We start from the raw sequence: 22478 nt of genomic DNA on the forward strand, positions 1-22478 counted from the left end.
ATTTTATTTATTATTGTTATTTTGTTATCATTGTGACTGTTATCTCATTAATGACATCTTGTGTCTCATTATTGTTTTTGTCATAATTTCACCTTTATATGTAATGATTATGACTGTTGACAAACAACATATAAAATACATGCTGTAAGACAATACACATTAATTTGCTATTTTATAATATTAGTTTTTATGATGATTTTCTTTATGGAAGTCTTTTTTCTAAATCATTATTATGATATAATTAAAAATAACAAAATTGTGACATGCTTAGTTGAATTTTATTATTATTATTATGCTTTTTTCATGTATTATCACTTTTTATGTCATAATTATTAGTAATTTTATTAGTAGTTGTATGTCGCTTTATCTCATTATCTTTTTTGACATCTTGACTTTTTATGTCATAATTATTGTCATAATTGTAACTTTTTTTTCCTATCTCAAATTTTACTTTTAACTTTTTTGTAACTATTTTTATTTACATAATTGTGAATTATGTCATAATTATAAATTGTTTTGTTTGTTTATTTATGGAAGCACATTTCCTCAGAGAAAAATCTTAATTATGACATATTAAGTAGAAATTGTGAGATACCAAAGTCATAATCATGAAGTAAATTTCTATCTCATATTTTACTTTTAAATCCTTAAAAAACTTTTAGTAAACTATTTATGTTTTACATAATTTTGACATATGTCATACTTATAATACACCAAAACATGATTTTTTCCTTCATTGCATAAAAGTTATAGTGTTAAATATTAAATTAAATAATAATAAAAAACAATATTCGCAATATAACACATATTGCTATTATGATTATTTGTTTGCTTGTTTATGGAAGTACATTTCCTTCTAGAAAACTCATAATTATGATATCTAAAGTAGTAGATACTCTGTAATTACTCTCATAATTTTGACTTTTTCCTAATAATTATGTCTTTTTATCTCATAATTACAAATTTGTCCCTCAAAATTTTTTTTTTTTTTTTATCTCATCAATTAAAAAAAAAGAAAAACCTGAAGGAAAACACCAAAACATGAAAGATGCAATGCAATAATTGAGTGTCAGACTGAAACCCCCCAGATCTGATCCCACTGTAACTGAAGGGTGCACATGAATCAGATTTGATATTTGGATGGTGAACAGTGTTTCTGCGCCCCAGGAAGAGCCCGGTTCTCATTCAGCTGTGACATATTTGGACGTTTGGAAGTGGAGCAGGAAAACGAGCCTTTTAAATCCATCTCACTCTCCTGCAAATTACAACCCTGCATTTTTAATTTCCTACGCATCGTGCAATGCTATTCAGCCGCATCCAAACCAAACACGGCCCTCGAACCACCAACAGATCCGTCATTGTGTCCGAAATCATGAAGAGCTACACTGATACTGCAGAGATAATGATCAACTCTTCCCTGAACAAAAGCAGTACAGTTATGGTAGAAAATATGCTATTAAAATCTAAATGCATTGGATTTTTTGGATGTCGCCATATGCAATATGTTTCAATTTAGACTCGGACGACCCGTATACCTAAAGATGTGATTATGGTGGAAGATGTTTTGGATTTGATGTTGGACTCTCGGAGCCAGACTTGATCCTCAAAAAGAGCTTTCTAAACAAAAGAGTCTATTTGTTCATCTTCTTTCAATTTAGTTCTTTTCCAGCTCGAGAAGGAAATGTCCGATTTGCTCATGGCCTCATTTGTTCATTTGTGAAGCTGGTTTTGTTCTTGTTTTTGAATATCGACCTTTGGTGGTTTTATGATTAAGGAACAAGACAGTCTAGTGGTGTCCGCTTTTTTTTGTGTAACATAGGTTCAAATCCTGATTATTTAGATCTAGACCTGCATTTAGCCATATATGTTTTTTTATATATTAAAAAAAAAAAAATAATAATAATAATATATATATATTTTTTTCTTTTCTTTTTTTTCTAATATATAAATTTTTTTTAATGAATTATGCAAAATATGTAAAAATATAAATATATGTTTTTCTTTTTTTCTAATATATAAAATATATATATATTTTAATGAATTATGCAAACTGTGTAAAAAAAAAAAAATAATAAAAAAAAAATATATATATATATATATAATTTTTTTCTTTTTTTCCTAATATGTAAAAATATAATATTTTCTAATGAAATTATGCAAACTGTGTAATAAAGAAATCAATCACATTGAATGAGAAAAAAACAATGGTTTCTGAGCTCTCCACACGGCACTACATTTATTAAAAGCGTCTGAACACAATGGCATTCAGACAAGCGCAGACATCTGATAGCATTGTGTCGTTTCCAGACAGAACTGTTTCCAATCACACCGCTTTCATTCGGACCAGTTCACGTCCAAAACAACTCAAAGTGTTCCTCGAGATTGTTCAATCTTGTCGAACAATGGGTCTTTAAAGTGAAGAAAATGTTGGCTTGCCTGAAGTGAACATGAAGTGCACGGAGTTCACGGCCCTCAAGAGGAGAAGAACACAGACACAGTTCATTTTCAGGACTTTTATGTGCTTTTCGGCAAAACCAGCCACTTATTTAGAGAACCTGAACTGATCTTGAAACATCAGCACCCATTTATCAAATATAAACCCCCCAAAATATTTGGACACATAAACGAGTGAATGTGATTCGTCGGGATCTTTTCTCGTCACACCACTTTTGTCTTAGTTATATTTTTAGTAGGTTTTATGAAGCACAGGTAGCACACTTAATGTAATATAAGCTTGTAATCTAGTAACTGATATATATATATATATATGTGTTTCCTCCCAGGTTTGTTTATTAGTTTTTAGGAGGGAAAAAATATTACACACACATGTGATATTTATACAATTATAAAAAAAAAAAAATTTGTTTATACAATTTATATATAAATAATAATAAATATATATATAAAAAATTATAATATATATATATATATATATATAATAATTAATAAATATATAAATAATAATTAAAAAAAATATAAGAAATATATAAATAACAATAAATTTAAAAAAGTATAATATATATATATATAAGAAATATATAAATAATAATTAAAAAATATAATATATAAATAATAATAAATAATAAAATAGAAATCAATAAAATATATATATATATATATATATATAACATGCATGCATTCATAGAATTTTTTTTTTCCCATCATTCATTCACAAAACATACATTGCACGCTCAGATTAACTCCGCGCTGATGATTTATTTCATAAATGATGTACATTTTCAGAGCAAGTCATTATTTCAATTCACACTTGAAAAAGAGCTTCTCGTATATTCAACACAAACCTAAAAATGGCTTGACATGGGAAAATCCATACTGCAAAACAGACGATATTTACACTTACAAGATCAATATGAAAAACATTAAAAACTAAAATTGTGTGAATGAAATCCCGGCGGTGCTTGTGAAGATTGAGAAGCTGATGCAGAAACACAGCGATGCAGACAGTAAAGCACATGCACAGCACTACAGGACGAGCTGAGATGTTTGGGATAGACGTCACGTTCAGATCTTCTGCGAGAGCGTCTGTTTCTCCAGGAGCAGGTCTGGCGAACCTCTGCTGAAGCTCTTTCTCTCGCTCCTGCTGTCTCTGGACGTCCTCTCTCAGGGCCTGCACAGGAACAACTCATATTAACAATATACCACAACAACTATGGATTAGAACTCCCCCAAGCACCAAAAAAAAAAAAAAGTATATATATATATATATATATATATATATATATATATATATATATATATATATATATATATATATATATAATTAAAATAAAAAAAGTTAATAATAACTATACTATATAAAATATAAAACCTCAAAAAAAAAAAAACAACAACTAAAACTTAAACAATAATATAAAAAAGTAAATAATTTTTTTTTTTTTAATTCAATACTTTTATATTTTCCCTCGGTTGGTTTAAAAAAATAATAATAATAATAAAAAAATAATAATAATAATACACACACACACAATATTGACAGTAGCAAAACAAAGTGAAATTCTTGTAAAAAAACAAAAAACAAAACGTATATATATATATATATATATATATAAAAGGTTTTAAATAATTTTACACTTTTTAAATAAATACTATATAAAATATAAAACCTCCAAAAAACTAAAACAATAAAATAAAATAAGTAAATATTTTTTTTATTTATTTTTTTATTCAATACTTATATTTGCCACCAGATTGTTTAAAAAAAAAATTATATATATGTTTTTATTATACATACAATTATTTCTGTGTGTGTGTACATATATATATATATATATATATATATATATATATATAGTAAAAAGACAGGCATTTATTAAATATTTTTCTTTTAACCACATAAACAAACTAAAATATAGATAAAGCCACATTTTAAAAATCCTATACAAAATAAAACATCTACAACCCAGTATTTATTTTAATTTTTTTACATATATATTATTTCACTGGACTTCTGGTCGTTCCTAGGATAGCAAAGTCCACTAAAGGAGGTAGAGCTTTCTCACACATGGCTCCTAAACTCTGGAATAGCCTTCCTGATAATGTTCGGGGTTCAGACACACTCTCTCTGTTTAAATCTAGATTAAAAACGCATCTCTTTCGCCAAGCATTCGAATAATGCATCTCTTAAATTGTGAGTGATCAAATGCACATTATTATTCTTTAGCGTGGGTTAAACTTATTAATTTAGCTTTGTTGGAACAGCAGCTATGCTAATGATGTCTCTATTTGTTTCAATGTTTCTAGTATTTACACCAGCTCCAGTCTGGATCCAGAAAACCTGAGAAGAGATGATGCTGACCCTTGAACTGAATTTCAGTTTATAATATTACATTTAATTATTTAGTGGACACTTATCCAAAGCAATGCAGAAGTGAGGCCTGAACAGAGAGAGTTGGTGTTAAAGCGCTTGACCTCCTGTCTGCGTGGAATGGCGAGGTCTTCCTGTTTCTTCAGCTCCTGGAAGGTGTGGAGCTCCACGTTGGCCTGCTCCACCTGATCCCAGAGTTCACTGAGCTGTTTGAGCAGACCCATGGCCCTCGACTGATAGCCCCCCAGCAGAATCTTCATCTTCTTCTCCATCTTCGCCGCGCGCTTGGCCTCGGTGGTCATGTGACCTCTGTTGATCTGTCATCAACACACGGAGAGAGAGAGAGGAAGAGTTACGAATGCAATCACGAGGATTTCACAGTGACATCACGTGTTTGTTTTACTTGCACTGATTCCAGACTTAATTTAAATATATAAAAGTTCAAAAGATAATTTATAAATAAATACAAATAAAATTATTACTACTATTTTTAATTAAATTTGTAAAAAATGAGTACCACGTAGAAAAAAAAATTCTAAGTAATTTTACAATATAAACTTAAAATAATAAGCAAAAAATAAAAAAAATAAAAAAATATTCAGTAACTATATGCTTGATAAAAAATAAGATCATATTAAATAATTAAATTAAATAATTAAAGTAAATTAAAATTTAAATTAAATAATATATTTGGCATTTTATTTATTTATATACATTTATATATTTACACACACACACACACACACACACACGCACACACACACACACATTTATAAATGTACATATCTTAAAAAAAAAAAAAAAAACAGAATTCCAAGAAAGAATGTAAAGGATAAAAGAAACTAATAAAAATGAAATATAAAGAACTAATATGCAACATTGAATCTTTGTTCAGTTTAAACCGTTCATTACAGCTCTCGTTCTTGTCTGAGAAAACCCAGGATTCAGTTTTGCCTACAGACACTGGCACCATGAAACACTGAAACCATCACAAATGTAAACTATTTTTAGACGTTCAATTTTGCAATCATGTGTGACATGCAAAGAAAGCAGTGAATTCTACAAAGTTATGAGATGGAAACAAAAACAATAAACCTCCAATGTCAACACTGCCTCAGAAACACACGCCACGTCTTTGGCCTGTAACAAACCATTATGCAATTATAATGGATCTGTTTTCATTCGAGCGAGAGTCCCGCTGCCAGCTGAACGTCCTGACTGGGCACTTCTCTGAGTAAAACATCTGAGACGAGACGAGACCAAGAGAGATCAGCGAGAGCAGGACGTCCAGACAGTTAGCAGACAATACAGATCATCTTAAGATCAACCCAAGGATAGGACCACAAACAAAAGGAATCAATGCATTTTAATGAGAAATTAATCTTTATATTAATAACATTTTATATCTAATATTTTATATCTATGACATAAAATATATTTTATTAATTAAAAAAAAAAAAAAAGTTAAATACACACTTGTGTATATATGAAACATTACAAAAGTAATTTATAATTAAATTTTACAATGACATTATGATATAGAAGTTTATATATATATTTTTTAGTAAAATAAACAGTATATTATAAACAATACATAAATACTAAATTTTCAAATATCTGTATTAAATTTAAAAGGATTGAAGAAAATATATTAACTTGATTTTAAAATATATACGGTAAAAAAAATATAATAATAATAATAATAATAATAAATAAATAAATATATATATATATATATATATATATATATATATAAAGCACTATTTTTTACTTTTAATTTATTTTATTATATCTATATTATAATATACAATTTTGTATTTCAAAATTACTAAAAGTTTAAACAATTTTAAAATGTTACATTTGTAAAAATAAAATAACCTGTGTTTGTTTACCTTTTCTAATGATCTTTTTTTTAAGTGAATTTTTTTTTACTGGTTTTTATATCAAACAATAACAAATACATAAACAAACAAACAAACAAACAAAATGAACAGTAACAAAGCCTGGCTATAAACAAAATAGCGTAGTTTTCACATTAAATAAGCAATAATAATGATAATAAAAAGTGTTTCTGTGCAGGAGTGTGTAGCTGGGCTGATGTCTGTTGGTAAATGTGTTTTCTGCAGGAACACAAGCTCCCCGCGTCTCTGAACGTGAAGCTGTGTGAACACACTCCCAGTGTCCTCCACACACACGAACATAAACACAGCCGCTGTCCTGATGAAGCTTTGCACATGTGTGTGTCCTCTAAACAGATTTCTCACCGTTTATCTTGGCTGGTTAATTGTGAAGTTAACACACTGAATGACTTTTAAGAGCAGTACGAAGACAGAATTAACCATCTGTTATACTAAAAGCAATAAGACAACTCAAGTGATTGTAACAAGACCCTGAACCTTGCTGAACACACAAAGAATAAACTAGAGTGAAGTACACACCAAAAACACATACATAAAAAGAAAAAAAATAAGAAGAACTGCCCATGAAAATAACAACACTATCAAAAAAAAAAGTGTAAAAAAAAAAAAAGATCAGAATTAGCAGACTCTTACATTAGAAGAAATAAAATAATTTGGTGACTTTACCAAAACCTAAATTACTGAATATCTGAAGATAAAATAAAATAAATTAAGTTCCAACCAAAACCAAACAAACAAAAACAAAATAATTGTTAAAAATAAATATAATTTAATAAAAAAAAATAATAATAATACAACATTTTTAAATACAAAAAATTACATATATAAAAAAAGAAAAAGAAATAAAAAGTTGGGGAAAATGCACTGACTTTTAAGAGCACTACGATTAAATAATAATAATAATAATAAAAAAATTAAATAAAAAAAAAGAGGAAAAAAAATGTACACACAGCGATACATTGAAGTATATATAAACAATCAGTGATTGAGATATGTATAAAGTGATTTTAAAAGCAAAAAGACGAGTGATTTTACTGTAGAATACTGAACATACGCTTCTTTCAGCCAAACAATGCCATCTACTGGACACAGAGGAGGTTGATGATCGTACCTCCAGTTTCTTCTCCATCGACTCGATCCTGTCCTTCTTGCTGGCCAGATTGGCTCGAGTGTAGCGGCTCTGTCCGGGCAGGTACAGGACCTGACTGTAACACTCCTCCCAAACCTGGTTATACGCCTCCATAGACAGATCCCCGTGACCCATCCCATGCTTCACCACCTCCATCTCCTGAGCCAGCAGCTCTCCGGCCTGTCAGACACACACACACACACACACACACACACACACACACACACACACACACACACACACACACACACACACACAGACAGACACACACACACACACACACACACACACACACACACAAACACAGAGACACACACGCACACACAAAGATAAATACTTTTTGGGAGACTATAACAGAAACATCCAGGTCATAATCTGAGATAAAACTCTTTTGCAATGTGTCAGTATTTTTGACAATTTTAAGCACTTTGTATAATAAACAGCTAGTTCCAATTCATTTTAATGCTCTTAAATACTTTCATATATATATATATATATATATATATATATATATATATATATATATATATATATATATATATATATATATATATATATATATATATATATATATATATAAAAAATTTTTTTTTTTTTTTTGGACTTTATTAAATGTTTTTGTTACATAATTGTATTACTTGTTATTGGTTAGTTCATTTAATGCTCTTAAGTCATACACTATTATTTTTTTATATTAAATGTTACAATATATTATTTATATTTGACATTATTTTTTTATTATTGATTAGTTTTTGCAGTCCTACTTTTTATTACAAACTACCATCACATTTCATTACCAATTTGAATAAGATATAATTTTCCCAATACAGAATTTTTTTTATTTTTTAAATCTAATTAAATTTAAAAAAAATATATAATAATAAGAGGATTGGTTTAAATCAAAAGCGTTTTTTCACAGCCCTACTGAAAAGCAATGACAGTGACTCTAAAGATGCAATGCATCTCACACATTTTCTTAATTACCGGTACTTTATTTTGCTTCATTACACAAAAAATGAGGGGGGATATTTCTAAAAGCCAGGCCACACTGAATCAGTACCTGCAGAATAACAGAAGCTCCAGAGATTCACACAATGCATTATTTAATGCTATCATTTTATAATCAATCACTCTCAGATTTGGGTCTAAGCATTAAAAGCAGCACACCTTTTTGAGCTCTTCCTCCGAGACCTTCTCGTAGGGGGTCTTCTCCAGGTAAGAGATGTGCTCGGCGTGGCTGGAGCTGGATCCCACTCCTTTGCTCTTCTTGGCCTGAGCGTCGCTGAAGGGGTGATGCAGACAGTCGAAGTGGATCATGGTGATCATTTCTTTCTTGATGACTTCTTCGGCCTGCTGCAGGTCTGTCAGCGGCGGCTCCACAGTGTGAGGACGGAGGATCGTCTCATTCACCTGAACACATTGCAGGATGCTCACGGTTTACATGCACTCATTCGTTATTTGTGTAATTAAATGAGGGAAGACCCCATAAGAGCTCCTTTGGCTAGTCTTAAACCAGTACACAACTCTACGAATTTGGTGCAAATCTTCGCAGCGGTAGGTTGCTGAAAAGTTAGTATTTTAGAAATAGTCATAAGGGTTAGGATTTTTCAAAATTTTGATTTATTCATCATCTGAAAGCAGAATACATAATCCTTCAGTTGATGTGTGGTTTGTTAGGATCGGACAATATTCGGCCGAGATGCAACTATTTGAAAATCTGAAATCTGAGGGAGCAAAAAAAATCGAAATATTGAGAAAATCACTTTTAAAGTTGTCAAAATTAAGTTCTTAGCAATGCATATTACTAATCAAAAATTACGTTTTGATATATTTATAGTCGGAAATTTACATAATATCTTCATTGAACATGATCTTTATTTAATATCCTAATGATTTTCGGGAATCTATAATTTCCCCCATACAGTGTATTTTTGGACTTCAGACTGATTTTATGCTTCAGGGTCACAAATGTTGATTTGTGGCAGTGTTGATATCATTAACAAACTCCAACTATTAACAAAAAACACCATTAGAAATATTTCCTTGGCAACTAAATGAAAGTTACTAAGACAAATGAAAATGATGAAAAACTAAAAAAATAGAATTGTGTATACAAAATGCAATTAAACGAAAAACACACCAACATGACTAAACCTTAAACTAAAATAAAATTCAAACTTAGAAGGAAAAAACTCAAAATATTAATAAATACTCTTAATAATATATTGAAACTACATATTGCAAATGAAACTACAAAAAAAACTGCTAACTGAAATAAAATAACAAATAATTAATTTTAACTAAACTTTATTAGTTACTAAAACTAAAACAAATCAAAAAAGAATATTTATACAAAAATACAAATAAAAACCAAATTACTAAAACTATAATTAAACTGATATATAAATAAATAGATAAATAAATAAAACAATAAATAGATAAAACAAGATATATAAATAAATAGATAAATAAATAAAACAATAAATAGATAAAATGATAAATAGATTAAAAATATATATATAAATAAAATACCAAAAACAGTATATTAATCCAGATTATAAATGTCACAGTAACCAAAAATATTTCAAAATATTTGTTAAATGCAATGAAACAAAAACAAAATTATTATTTCTACACAAAATCACTTTATAGTACACTTTATCAATAACACTTTTTTCCATTTAGTTGCCAACGCAGTTCAGTTTAAGTTAATACTAAACTAAATATAAAAAAAAATCAAAAACAGAACAGAAAAAATTGTGATAAATACTGTTACAGGATATTAATAATACCAAAACAACTCCGTTAAGGTGCAGGGTGATTGTGATCGATAGTAATGCTGGGATATGTGTGTGTGTGTGTGTGTGTGTGTTCACCTCTGAAGGTCGTGGTAAATCTCTCTGAACGGCTGTGTGTCTCTGCCGCAGCTCCTTCTCCCTCTCGGCGTCTCTGGCGGCCTGTAGAAACATCACAAGATAAATAACACCAAAAACAAACCCCCTCTGGATCCCGAACAACTTCTGTCTTCTCACAGATCTCCAAAAGCTGCGTTAGAAGTCTTCGGCGGTTCACTGACCTGTTTGCGCAGCTCTATCTCGGCCGCATCCTCCACGAAACTCTCGTCCACCTCGGCTTCCTCCAGCTCCTTCTCAGCGTTTTCGGGGAGCACGATCTCGAAGTCGTTTTTGGGCAATGGAAGAGACATCAAGCCCTGTCGGAGCTGCTCGCGGGACTCCCTTTGCTGGAACAGACAGAAAACATCTAGCTATGATGCAAGGCCACATTTAAATAAATGCATCAAAACGGCATTTAAATCAGTTTAAACCTCGGAGAAATTCAGTGTCACGCACCAAGTGTTTGGCAAATGACGGGTCGCTGTAGTCCATGCCGCCCTCCTCTGTGTTGATGTTGAGCTTGTCCCGCAGCGGGGTCCTGCCCGGGGTCACCCCCACCGAGGGTTTAGGGGTCATCCCACTGTGGGGGGTCATGCCCTCGGCTCCGTGACTGGGCGTTCTGGGAAAACATATGCATGAAGTCATCATTCACACAGCTCATTAACCTCAAATTTAGCATATACTTTTACATTATGAGGTATTAGGTGTAGTTATGCATAATATCTGGCTCAAACGTTTGGGGTCAGGATTGGTAATGTTTTTAAATATAGTAAAAAATACAGTAAAAATTTTGGAAATATATTACAATTTAAAATAACTGTTTTTTTATGTGAATGTATAGTAAAATGTAATTTATTTCTGTGAACAAAGCTGTGTTTTCAGCATCATTATTCCAGTCTTCAGTGTCACATGATGCTTCAGAAATCATGAAAATATGCTGATTTGCATAACATTTCTTCTTATTATTATTAATGTCTATTATTACAATCATCAGAGAATTGCTTAATGTTCTGTTGAAACCAATGCTTTCTTTTAGGATCCTTTGGAAATGTTAAAAAAAACAGCATTTATTGAAAATTTACATTTAACACTATTAGACTATTACTGTGCTTGAAACTGGATTTTATTTATTTATTTATTTAATATATATATATATATATATATATATATATATATATATATATTAAATATATATATTTTTAAATATAATTTTAATATTACTTCGGACTAAACAATTCTTTGAATTAGCTTTCAAATGTATATTTTCAGTTTTAGGTAAAGTTTTTGTAACTTTTTTGTTTTGTTTTTTTACTTCTTAGGGTTTTAAAATGTCTATTTCTACTTAATTTATTTTTATTATTTCAGTTTTAGCTATTTCAGTACTTCAAATTGTTTGTGTAATTCTCTATAAAGTTTAAATAAAAATTCTAATGTAGTATTTAAGTAGTATTTTAATTAACAAAATAAACAAGTCATAAATAGCCTTAATTTAATTAACTGTATTACTGTGTGAAAAATGGGTTTATACATTCATATGAATAAATAATGCATAACATTAATTTCAAATGCACATGGTTGCCTTGTGTTGCTGTTGGTGATATTTTATTAAAGCAATAAGCTATAAAGGAAGTGCATTAGAGGGATCTTTACAACACTTTATTTAGACAAAACCACAGCCGTTGTTTCAATATGGCATTTGATTTTTTTTTTTAACACTATACTATTTTCTGTTATTTTCCAGAACTCTGTTCCTATAAGTGTGAGCTAATATTTTTCATGTTTTCATGCTTGCTGGGCACCTGAAGGGTGTAGACAGCACGGTGTTGGGCGTCTGGACCACCTGTCTCTGTGGGGTCACACCAGAGAAGTCGCTCTCATGCAGAGGGGTGTTCAACCCTCCCTTAAGAGGCGTGTCCACGTTTGTGAGTGCCATCAGGTTCTGGGCTTCCTGTGAGGGTGAAAGAACAGAGCGGTGAGACTCAGGATATGAAACGGGTGGTTTGGGAAGCGTGTGAAACTGGACTGAACCTGCAGGATCTTGTCCTGTGCCGCTGGGGTTTTGGGCGTGCGCAGGGCCATGGCGTTATTGGTCACGTTGTATTCGGAGAGAAGAGCGCTAGAGGCCGAGTTGGTGATTCCTGACTCCTCGGCGGTCTGACGGGCGACTTCACTGGCCTGACCCAGTTTGACCACCTCCTCCAGCTCAGCGTCAGAGATCTGGAACAAATAAATGATAAAACACTGTTTATTCAACATAAAAACTAACCGTGACTTCAATATGAAACTATTATAACAATTATTATAAAACACACTATTGATCATTATTTTTATTTGCAGTTTTTAATTTCAGTTACAATTTTATGTACTTGTCATTTTTATATATTTCTATTTAGATTAATTTGGTTAACTCGTTGCACTCCGGGTTATTAAGTAGCTACTATTTATTTACTATTACAGTATCTACGTTTTGAACTATATTTTAATCATTTAGTTTTATTTAAGGTTTTAGTAATTTTATGTGCTTTTGTCATTTTTTACATATAATTCTATTTCTATTTAATTTATTTAGTTAACATGCAATCAGTTTTATTCTACTATTATTTGTACTATTAATATATCTACTAGTGTTTATTAATATTTTATCTTTGAAGTTTCTTAATTTTAGTTAAAGTTTTAATAATGTTCTGCGCTTGTCATTTTTATAAATTTCTATTTAGTTTAAATTTATTTGGTTTATGTCTTGCTATAGGTGTTATTTTAGTATTAATTATACACTAGTATAGATTTTATTAATATTATCAATTAGCTAAATTTTATATTTCCAGTCTGTATTGTAAATTCTAAAGTTTTAGAATTGTATGTGTTTGTCACTTCTATTAGTTTGTTTTTATATTTCTATTTAAATTAAATTATTTGTCAACTTGTTGCACTCAGTGTTATTTTAGTACTATTTATTTACTATTACTTAAAAAAATTATATTTTCATCATTTAGTTTTATTTAAGGTTTTAGTAATTTTATGTGCTTTTGTCATTTTTATATATTTCTATTTAGATTAATTTGGTTAACTCGTTGCACTCTGGGTTATTAAGTAGCTACTATTTATTTACTATTACAGTATCTACGTTTTGAATGATCTTTTAATCATTTAGTTTTATTTAAGGTTTTAGTAATTTTATATGCTTTAGTCATTTTTTACATATAATTCTATTTCTATTTAATTTATTTAGTTAACATGCAATCAGTTTTATTCTACTATTATTTGTACAATTAATATATCTACTAGTGTTTATTAATATTTTATCTTTGAAGTTTCTTAATTTCAGTTATTGTTTTAATAATGTTCTGCGCTTGTCATTTTTATAAATTTCTATTTAGTTTAAATTTATTTGGTTTACGTGTTGCTATAAGTGTTATTTTAGTATTATTTATACACTAGTATAGTTTTTATTAATATTATCAATTAGCTACATTTTATATTTCCAGTCTGTATTGTAAATTCTAAAGTTTTAGAATTGTATGTGTTTGTCACTTCTATTAGTTTGTTTTTATATTTCTATTTAAATTAAATTATTTGTCAACTTGTTGCACTCGGTGTTATTTTAGTACTATTTATTTACTATTACAGTATTTATATTGTGAATTATCTTTTAATCATTTAGTTTTATTTAAGGTTTTAGTAATTTTATGTGCTTTTGTCATTTTTATTATTATTATAATTTTTTTTTTTTATTCGGTCAACATGATCAGTTTTATTCTACCATTATAGTATTTATTAATATTTTGAATTAGCTACTTATTTTATCTTTTAAGTTTCTTAATTTCAGTTAATGTTTTTTTTTCAACTTAATGTTCTGCGCTTGTCATTTTTATACATTTCTATTTAGATTAAATTTTTTTGGTTTACGTGTTACTATAAGTGTTATTTTAGTATTATTTATAAACTAGTATAGTATTTATTAATATTGTGAATTAGCTTAATTTTATATTTCCAGTTTTTATTGTGAATTCTAAAGTTTTAGTAATTTTTGAGATTGTCACTTCTATTAGTTTTTGTTTTATATTTATATGTAGATTTAATTTATTTGTCAACTTGTTGCACTCATTGTTATTTTAGTACTATTTATTTACTATTACAGTATTTATCTATATTTTGAATTACCTTTTAATAATTTTGTTTTAAGGTTTTACAAATTGTATGTGTTTATATATATATATATATATATATATATATATATATATATATATATATATATATATATATATATATATATATATATATATATATATTTATTTTTTTCTATTTAATTTTTTTGGTTAACATGATCAGTTTTATTCTACAATTATAGTATTTATTAATATTTCGAATTAGCTTTTAATTTTCGGTTTACATTTTATTTTGATCTTAAACTTTAGCAATTGTATATGCTTTTGTTTTTTTATCAGCTTTTCAAATTCTATTTAGATTTAATTTATTTTTATATTTTATTTCAGTTTCAGTCATTTTTGAACCTCTCTCCGTTTAAGTATCTTAAGTTTTTCATCCGTCAGATTTAATTAAATTAACGGACGTGATTCTTAATGCTTTAGTGTACAATAACAGCCCTGGTTGTGATGCAGTCAACAGGATGTTTGACAGTGTGTGTGAACTCTGACCTGTGGAGCAGGGAGCACCAGTTTGCTTCTCTTCTTGGTGAACTCGGACACTCCACTGGTCTGCAGGATGGCCGAGGGCAGATCAGACTCCTTCTTCTTCTTGATCTTCTGTCTGTCCTTCTTTCGTTCATGATCTTCCTTCTCACTACAAACACAAAAAGCAAAAGGGTGATCAAACACGCGCTCACCCAGGCCACTGAACTAATAGTCTGACACGACCCCGCTCACTTCCTGAGCTCTCCGTCCAGATGCTGCTGGCGCAGTCGCTTGAAGTTCGGTTCCAGAGGATCATACAGCTCCATGGACGTATCGTAGAAGCCCTGCGCGGGTTTCTTCTCAAAAGGGATCTCAGCATTATAGTCCACCCCTCTCTTCTTCTTGCGCTTCTTCTGGATGGCGATGCCTGCCGCTCGTAGCTCTCTGCGCTTCTGAAGCGCTGCCAGACGACTGCAGGAAACAGCGAACACGATTAATAACTCCGTGTGACCAGCACTTCACAATGCTCATTATGACACCAACAATAACACTTCTTCAGATCATGAAATCAGCACCAATAACTAGAAGGCAAGCTGCTAAATATATATATATTACATAAAAAAAAAATATGTTAAAAAGTCCAGCGGGATTGGTTTTCAGCAGTTTTTTTCAGAGACAATTTTATATTTCTGTTTTCATTTGAACTTTGTTTTTATGTGCTTATATTTTTTTAAATATACATTTCTATTCAGAATTCATTTGGTTAGCGTTGCAATCAGTGTGGTTTTAATTATATACTATTTAATTAAATTAAAATTTAAAATTTAAATTTAATTAAATTAAATATTATTACTAAATATTATAATATTATTAAAATTATTTCATATTTATGTTACTTAATATTTTGAATTAACTTTTACATTTTAAAATCTGAGTTTTCATTTTAATTCGAGTGATTCTTGTGTTTTTATTCTTATTTTTGTTTATATTTCTTTTACAGAATTAATTCCTTTTTATGCAAGTATTCGTAATTTTAGTACTTCAACTCTATTGCGGTTAGATGCAATTCTTTCTCGTCTAATATTTATATTTTCACTTAACGAAAGTGCTTTATAGTTTTAGTTTACTATAAAAACATTGGTTATGATGATGATGCAGTTACTGCTAAATATGAAAATAAAAAGACACAAAATTGCATCATTTCTAATTTTCATTTAGTTTAACTGTACTAAATGAATATAAGATATCCTATGATAAAATGATAAAAACACAGCAAAATGACTACAACTTTAAAATAAAAAAGGAAAACGTAAAAACTATTTCGATGATACTAAAATAACCCTGTTTCTCAGTCCCTTGTGAACAATTTCAGAAGTACACAGTCTTACACAGATTTATTCAGAGACACGCAGCAATTGCTTAAAGCCCCCAAATCTGTTTTAATGACATGAGATCTCACCGCGCTTCCTCCAGCTGTTTCTCTCTGGCTTTCCGCTTCGCCTTCTTGCCTTGCGTGTTGGCCAATCGAGCTCTGGCTTCCGACAGCATCTCCAGCTCATCTGCACACACACACACACACACACACACACGTTTATGGATGTCATGCTTTATCCTTTCAATCACAGTGTTGAAACGTTCACTTGATTGTTTTTCAGACACACTCACAGAGCTCGCAAAATCACTTTAGCAAAGGGCTACCTTGAATAGTGATATAAAAATCTCCTGTGATATGTGTTGTTCACTCGCTTGTACGGGTTTAAACTAGTGCTGGGCGGTTTGAACAAAAATTGATATCACGTTTTTTTCTAAATTATGCCGGTTTATGATGTTTTTTTATTATTTTTTCAATGCATAAACAGGTGTACAATGCATTTTCTGCTGGAGACGTGCTTTTAGCCCGACCGCACTTGCATAAAATGGTTATTTTTGGAAACCAAAAACCCTCCAAACAACAGACCAGGCTCCTCTTTTTGGTCTTTTTTTTCAGCATTGTGAGTCTTTTACCACAGAAGAGTAACAATCTTTCATAGTTATAGACATTAGTTTAAACTCAATAAATATAAACCAACGCATTATTCATGCATTTTACTTCTAGGTTTGTATAATAAGCTGCTCAACCATGCTGCAAAACATTTAAACAATAATTGGACACTTTTCTTGTTAAAATATTTCAAATTAAAACACCACAGACAGACACAGACTCGTGCCTTTTGCAGTTAAATCTTTATCACAAGCAAGGTCTTCATGAACTTTGTTTTTCTGCCTCAATAAAAGTGAATATAAATAGTTTTCCTTGTTTATCTAAAAGTGCACTTTTTCTTGTTTTAATCCTAGCCAAAAACTCACGTGTTGCGTGTGAAACAGCATTAATTAGTATATATTTATTGTGAAATGACTGCATTTTTCGTGTCAATCCATGTTTAACAATGCACTTTCACTTTTATTGAAAATCGTAACGAAAATATACACCGGTTTTCGGTATGAACCGGTATACCGCCTAGCACTACAAGCACTTTAAACCATGTGCGCGCATTCAGAGTTGCACACACTCAGACAACGCGTGAACAACGAATCGATTCCTCATTTGCGTATCCTTGCTTCTGAATGAATACATACACACAAAATTATCTCAAAATAACTGTCTCCGTAAGTGAACGTATTCAGTGGTGAATGGAATCTACTGTGCATTATTATATTAGATCCGTGCATTCGGTCTTAAAGGGGCAGCAGCCTTTAAATACCTGCTGTTCCATTAGTGCCACCTGCTGTCAGAGAGGGACATCTGCATCTTAATCACAAAACTAAAATCAGACCGTTCTGTTTTTTCCTCAAATTTTGAAATTATGCAATCTAAATGTATTTAGTATCTTTGCAGTGGTTGCCTCTGATTTTAAATACAGCATAGGCAAGTCCTTTTATTGGTATTTTTTTTTTCCTATTTGATTTGGGATTTCTTTTCAAATGTAAAAAGTTTTTAAAAAGTTAGTTTTATTATTTGACAATTCAATTTCACAAAGAAATAAGCACCATTTTGTCAGATAAATAATAAAAGAACACCTTTTCATTTATAATGCGTGTTAAATCTCATTTTGTAAAAAAAAAAAATCTTTTTTTATTCTGGCTAGTTAAATTCATGTTGGGCTACTAAAATCCCAAGAATGCCTGCCAAAGGGCTACCAGGGATTTAGAGATTGTGCTAGTCCTGCACTCACCTTCATCCATGTCCACGGGGTCAGGTCTGGCTGGTTTGGTCTCAGGGTTTGGGTCGATCTCTCCTGGTTTTAGCTTGCGAGGGTCATCGCCCACATCGTCTTCATTCTCTCTCTGGGCGGCTTTATCTCTGTGATCATAACAAACTGATTTTTCATACGACCAAAAACACCTCTTGGCAACTGCAAAGCATTAAACTGGCAAAATATGACCAAAACGTTTAGAATTAGACTTTATTGTGAGAAGTTAACATTGATTTATTTTGTATTGTTCATAAAGCTATTGAAGCCCATTTCCACCAAGGACTAAAAATAAATAAACAAATAATAGTTTATTGCAACTTTTTATTTTCACAATTCTGACTTACTTTTTTTTTAGATTTTGCAAATCTGAGTTTATCTCTTACAATTCTGACTTTGTAACTCAAAATCATGTTTATATCTCACAATTTCAACTTTATAAAGCACAATAGTAAGTTTGGCACAATTCTGAATTACGAGATATAAACAAAAACTCTTAAAGTCTGACAATTTTTTTTTTTTTAATTTTTTTATTGTGATATATAAACGTATAATTGCGAATTATAAAGTCCAATTCGGGGGAACTCACATTTCCTTAAAACAGCTTGTTTATCTCTCAATCCTAACAATCATTCACAATAGCCAGTCTGTCACAATTCTGAGAAAAAAATAAATAAAAATATGCAAAATGCAAGTCAGAACTCTGGGATAAAACTGTGCAACAACTTTTTTTATCCAGTGGCGAAAACAGCCTTCCACACAAAACAGAATCCCTTCAGAGGTGAAAGTTATTGCATGTTGTCTGTATTTTACATCAAACTGTACTTACAGCAGATACTCGTAATGCTCCAGACACTGAGCGGCTGTTCGTCCGATGATGGGGGCGATGGTTCTCCACTGAGTGGGCATCAGTTTGGCCAAGTGAAGAAGTTTCTCCTCTTCCTCACGAGACCATTCTGTTTTCTTGATGCTGGGGTCCAGCCACTCGTACCTGTGAGAAACACATCATAAGAGACAACCACATCAGACCTGGAATAGCCTTCAATCAGAAAAAGACCAAGAACTTGTATAGTTGGGCATCACGGCATGTATAATGTTCAGTGCATGTTTTTTTTTTTCTTTTTCTGACATATCTTGAGTGATCTAAACTCACCATCTGGCTTTGCACTGCTTGGCTGATTTGCGGTGCAGCAGGGACGCGATTCGAGACCACTGATTTTTGCCATATTTCATTACAGCAGCTTTGAGAATCTCATCCTGTTAAAGAATCAAATCAAAGACATGAATTATGCAACAAGACTAGGACTCAAATAACAGACGGCTTTACTAATCTAGCCAAGCTGCAAATTCTAACGAAAAAAAAAAAAAAAACAGAAAAAAAGGGTGAAATCATTTGTTTTTGAGCACTTTACATCAAAATAAAAAAGCCTTATAGAGCCTTATAAAGTCAGCGAACCTGTGACAGAAAGTGTCAGAGAAAACCAAGGCAAATGATATTCGTGAGCAGAATTTTTATGCATGCCATTTTACAAGCAAATGTATTATTATATAAGATTTTGCAGACTTTTATCCAAAAAATAACAATATGAGAAACCAAACCCAGCAAAAGAGCAACAATATAAGTGCTGTGACTATTATATATATATATATATATATATATATATATATATATATATATATACACATATATACACACATACACACACACACAGCAGTTACACATTGTTGCTCATTTGTATAATATAATATATCTAAAGAAATATAAGTAGACATAATAGAAAAAGGAATCAAGGAATGCTAGTGTCAGAGAGACTTTTTTAAAGAAATAAAAATAAAACAAGACAGAATAGAAAATGAAGAGAGAATGTTATTTTATATTATATATATACACACACACACACACACACACACATCTAACTGTATATATATAATGTATATAAATTTATATATAAATTAGGGAAATCGCGTCAAGTGCGTTCATGAGGTTGATATGTTACGCGCTCAAAAGATAAACACATCGCGTTCTGAACGCATTCCGCATCACGACATAAATACAGAAAAAAAATAAAGCACATCAGTGCATATATCTGTGCAGTTCCGATAAATGATGATAATATGAAGTATTAAACGCCTTTAAATAATTAAACGCTGAAGATTAATGGAGTTCTGCTGCTAGAAATGTTGAGTGTTTTCTGAACAAACCTCAGTGTTGCGCCACACGCCTCCTTTGATCATAATCCGCGGCATTTTGGCGATTTGAAGTCTTCACACGTTACTCTTCTTCTGGAATCTCAAACACGTGAAATTAAAATGAAATACGATAAATAAACGTTTTAGCCGCCGCACGTTCAACTGCGGATAAGGAAACAAGAATGGCTGCGAGCGCACGGAACTGTGGGAAACAAGCTCTTCCTCTGTTGATTCATACGGGTTCTAGTGTCGGGTCAATTGAACTCAATATCGCCCCACACGACAGAGAGGCGAATGACAGGCTGAGCGCTCCGAACAAATATTTGTTTCTTCTTCTTTCTTTTTCTTTTCTTTTTTTTGTTGTTATTTTTCCTACTTATTTTCTTCTTATTATTGTTGCACTATATATTGGTAAACAGAAATTTGCTTTTGTAATCCCTCTGGCCCTAGAGCAGTGTTGTAAATGTAATAAAAATAAATGTAATAAAACATCTATATAATTGTCAATTTTTTCAAACATCTTATTTATTTAACAATTTATATTGATTTATATTTAAAATCTATGTACATTTTATAAAAAATAAATATATTGAATTACAGTATGTATATTGTCCTTGGATTAAAATTAAGTCATTTTGTGAATTAAAATGCAAAAAAAGTTACCATCTACTAAAATATTGACATGTATCATAAATGTAAAAATTAAGTATGTAAAGGCTCGTCTTATAATTTATTTATTTCTTTGTTTGTTTTTGGAGACAACTGAAAAATAATTTACAAAAATAAGTTGAGATTATAATTTTTTTTTCTGTGAGCTGGTTTGATGTTATGTTGCATCTCATTGGATGATGATAAAATATCTTGTATTTTTATTTAATTATTATGTTTGATCATCATTATATTTATAATGTCAGATGCTTTGGGGGAAAAAAACTTCTGTTGCCTGTTTAAAAATGTTAAAACTGATACTAAAATGTATTTGGAAACAATATCTAAAAATTATATATTACTATATAATTGTATCCTTGATGTACAATGTTTTTTACTTTTTTTTCTTGACATGCATTGATTGTAAAATATGCTTGTTCTCAGTTAAAAATGTTGTTCTTTCTCTTATTTTGCTTTAATAACATTCCATTCTGTTGCATTCGTGGCCGGTCATTTGTCAGTTGCTTGTTTTCGCCTCTAATTGAGTAGTTTTAACCACGTTTCTGTTTCTTGATCATGCTACAGTGGTTCCCTTGCTGTCGATGCAGGATCACAAAGCTCTCGGATTTCTCGGATTTGTGTTCTGAAGATGAACAAAGGTCTTACAGGTTTGGAACGACAAGAGGGTGAGTCATTAATGACAGAATTTTCATTTTTATGTGAACTATCCCTTTAAGAGGCAAGGTCCTAATGCTAAGCAAGCGAGTATCAAGTTGCACCTGATATTTGCAGTCATTGTTTTTGTGCTTGTACCATGAACAATATATTTTAACGTTATCAATGTTAAAAAGCAGTGCTCTTGTGCCAGGAGAGGCCATCAGGAGTGATAAATGACACACAAGAGTCTCTAGACGAAATATGAAGCAAATCCTCTGAGCAGATCATCTTTTCTGACCGCTGATGTTGAAAATGAGCAAAGCTGCAGGAGGGTTTTGGAGCAACACGACCAAGT

The 22478-nt window shown here is 30.7% G+C and overlaps 1 pseudogene; it reads right to left on the minus strand.

The window, feature by feature from the left end:
• Positions 1-3251: 3251 nt before the first annotated feature.
• On the minus strand, positions 3252-21026 carry LOC113060963 (cell division cycle 5-like protein; annotated as a pseudogene).
• Positions 21027-22478: the final 1452 nt, after the last annotated feature.

Source organism: Carassius auratus, chromosome 42, assembly GCF_003368295.1.
Source record: "Carassius auratus strain Wakin chromosome 42, ASM336829v1, whole genome shotgun sequence".
NCBI lineage: Eukaryota > Metazoa > Chordata > Actinopteri > Cypriniformes > Cyprinidae > Carassius > Carassius auratus.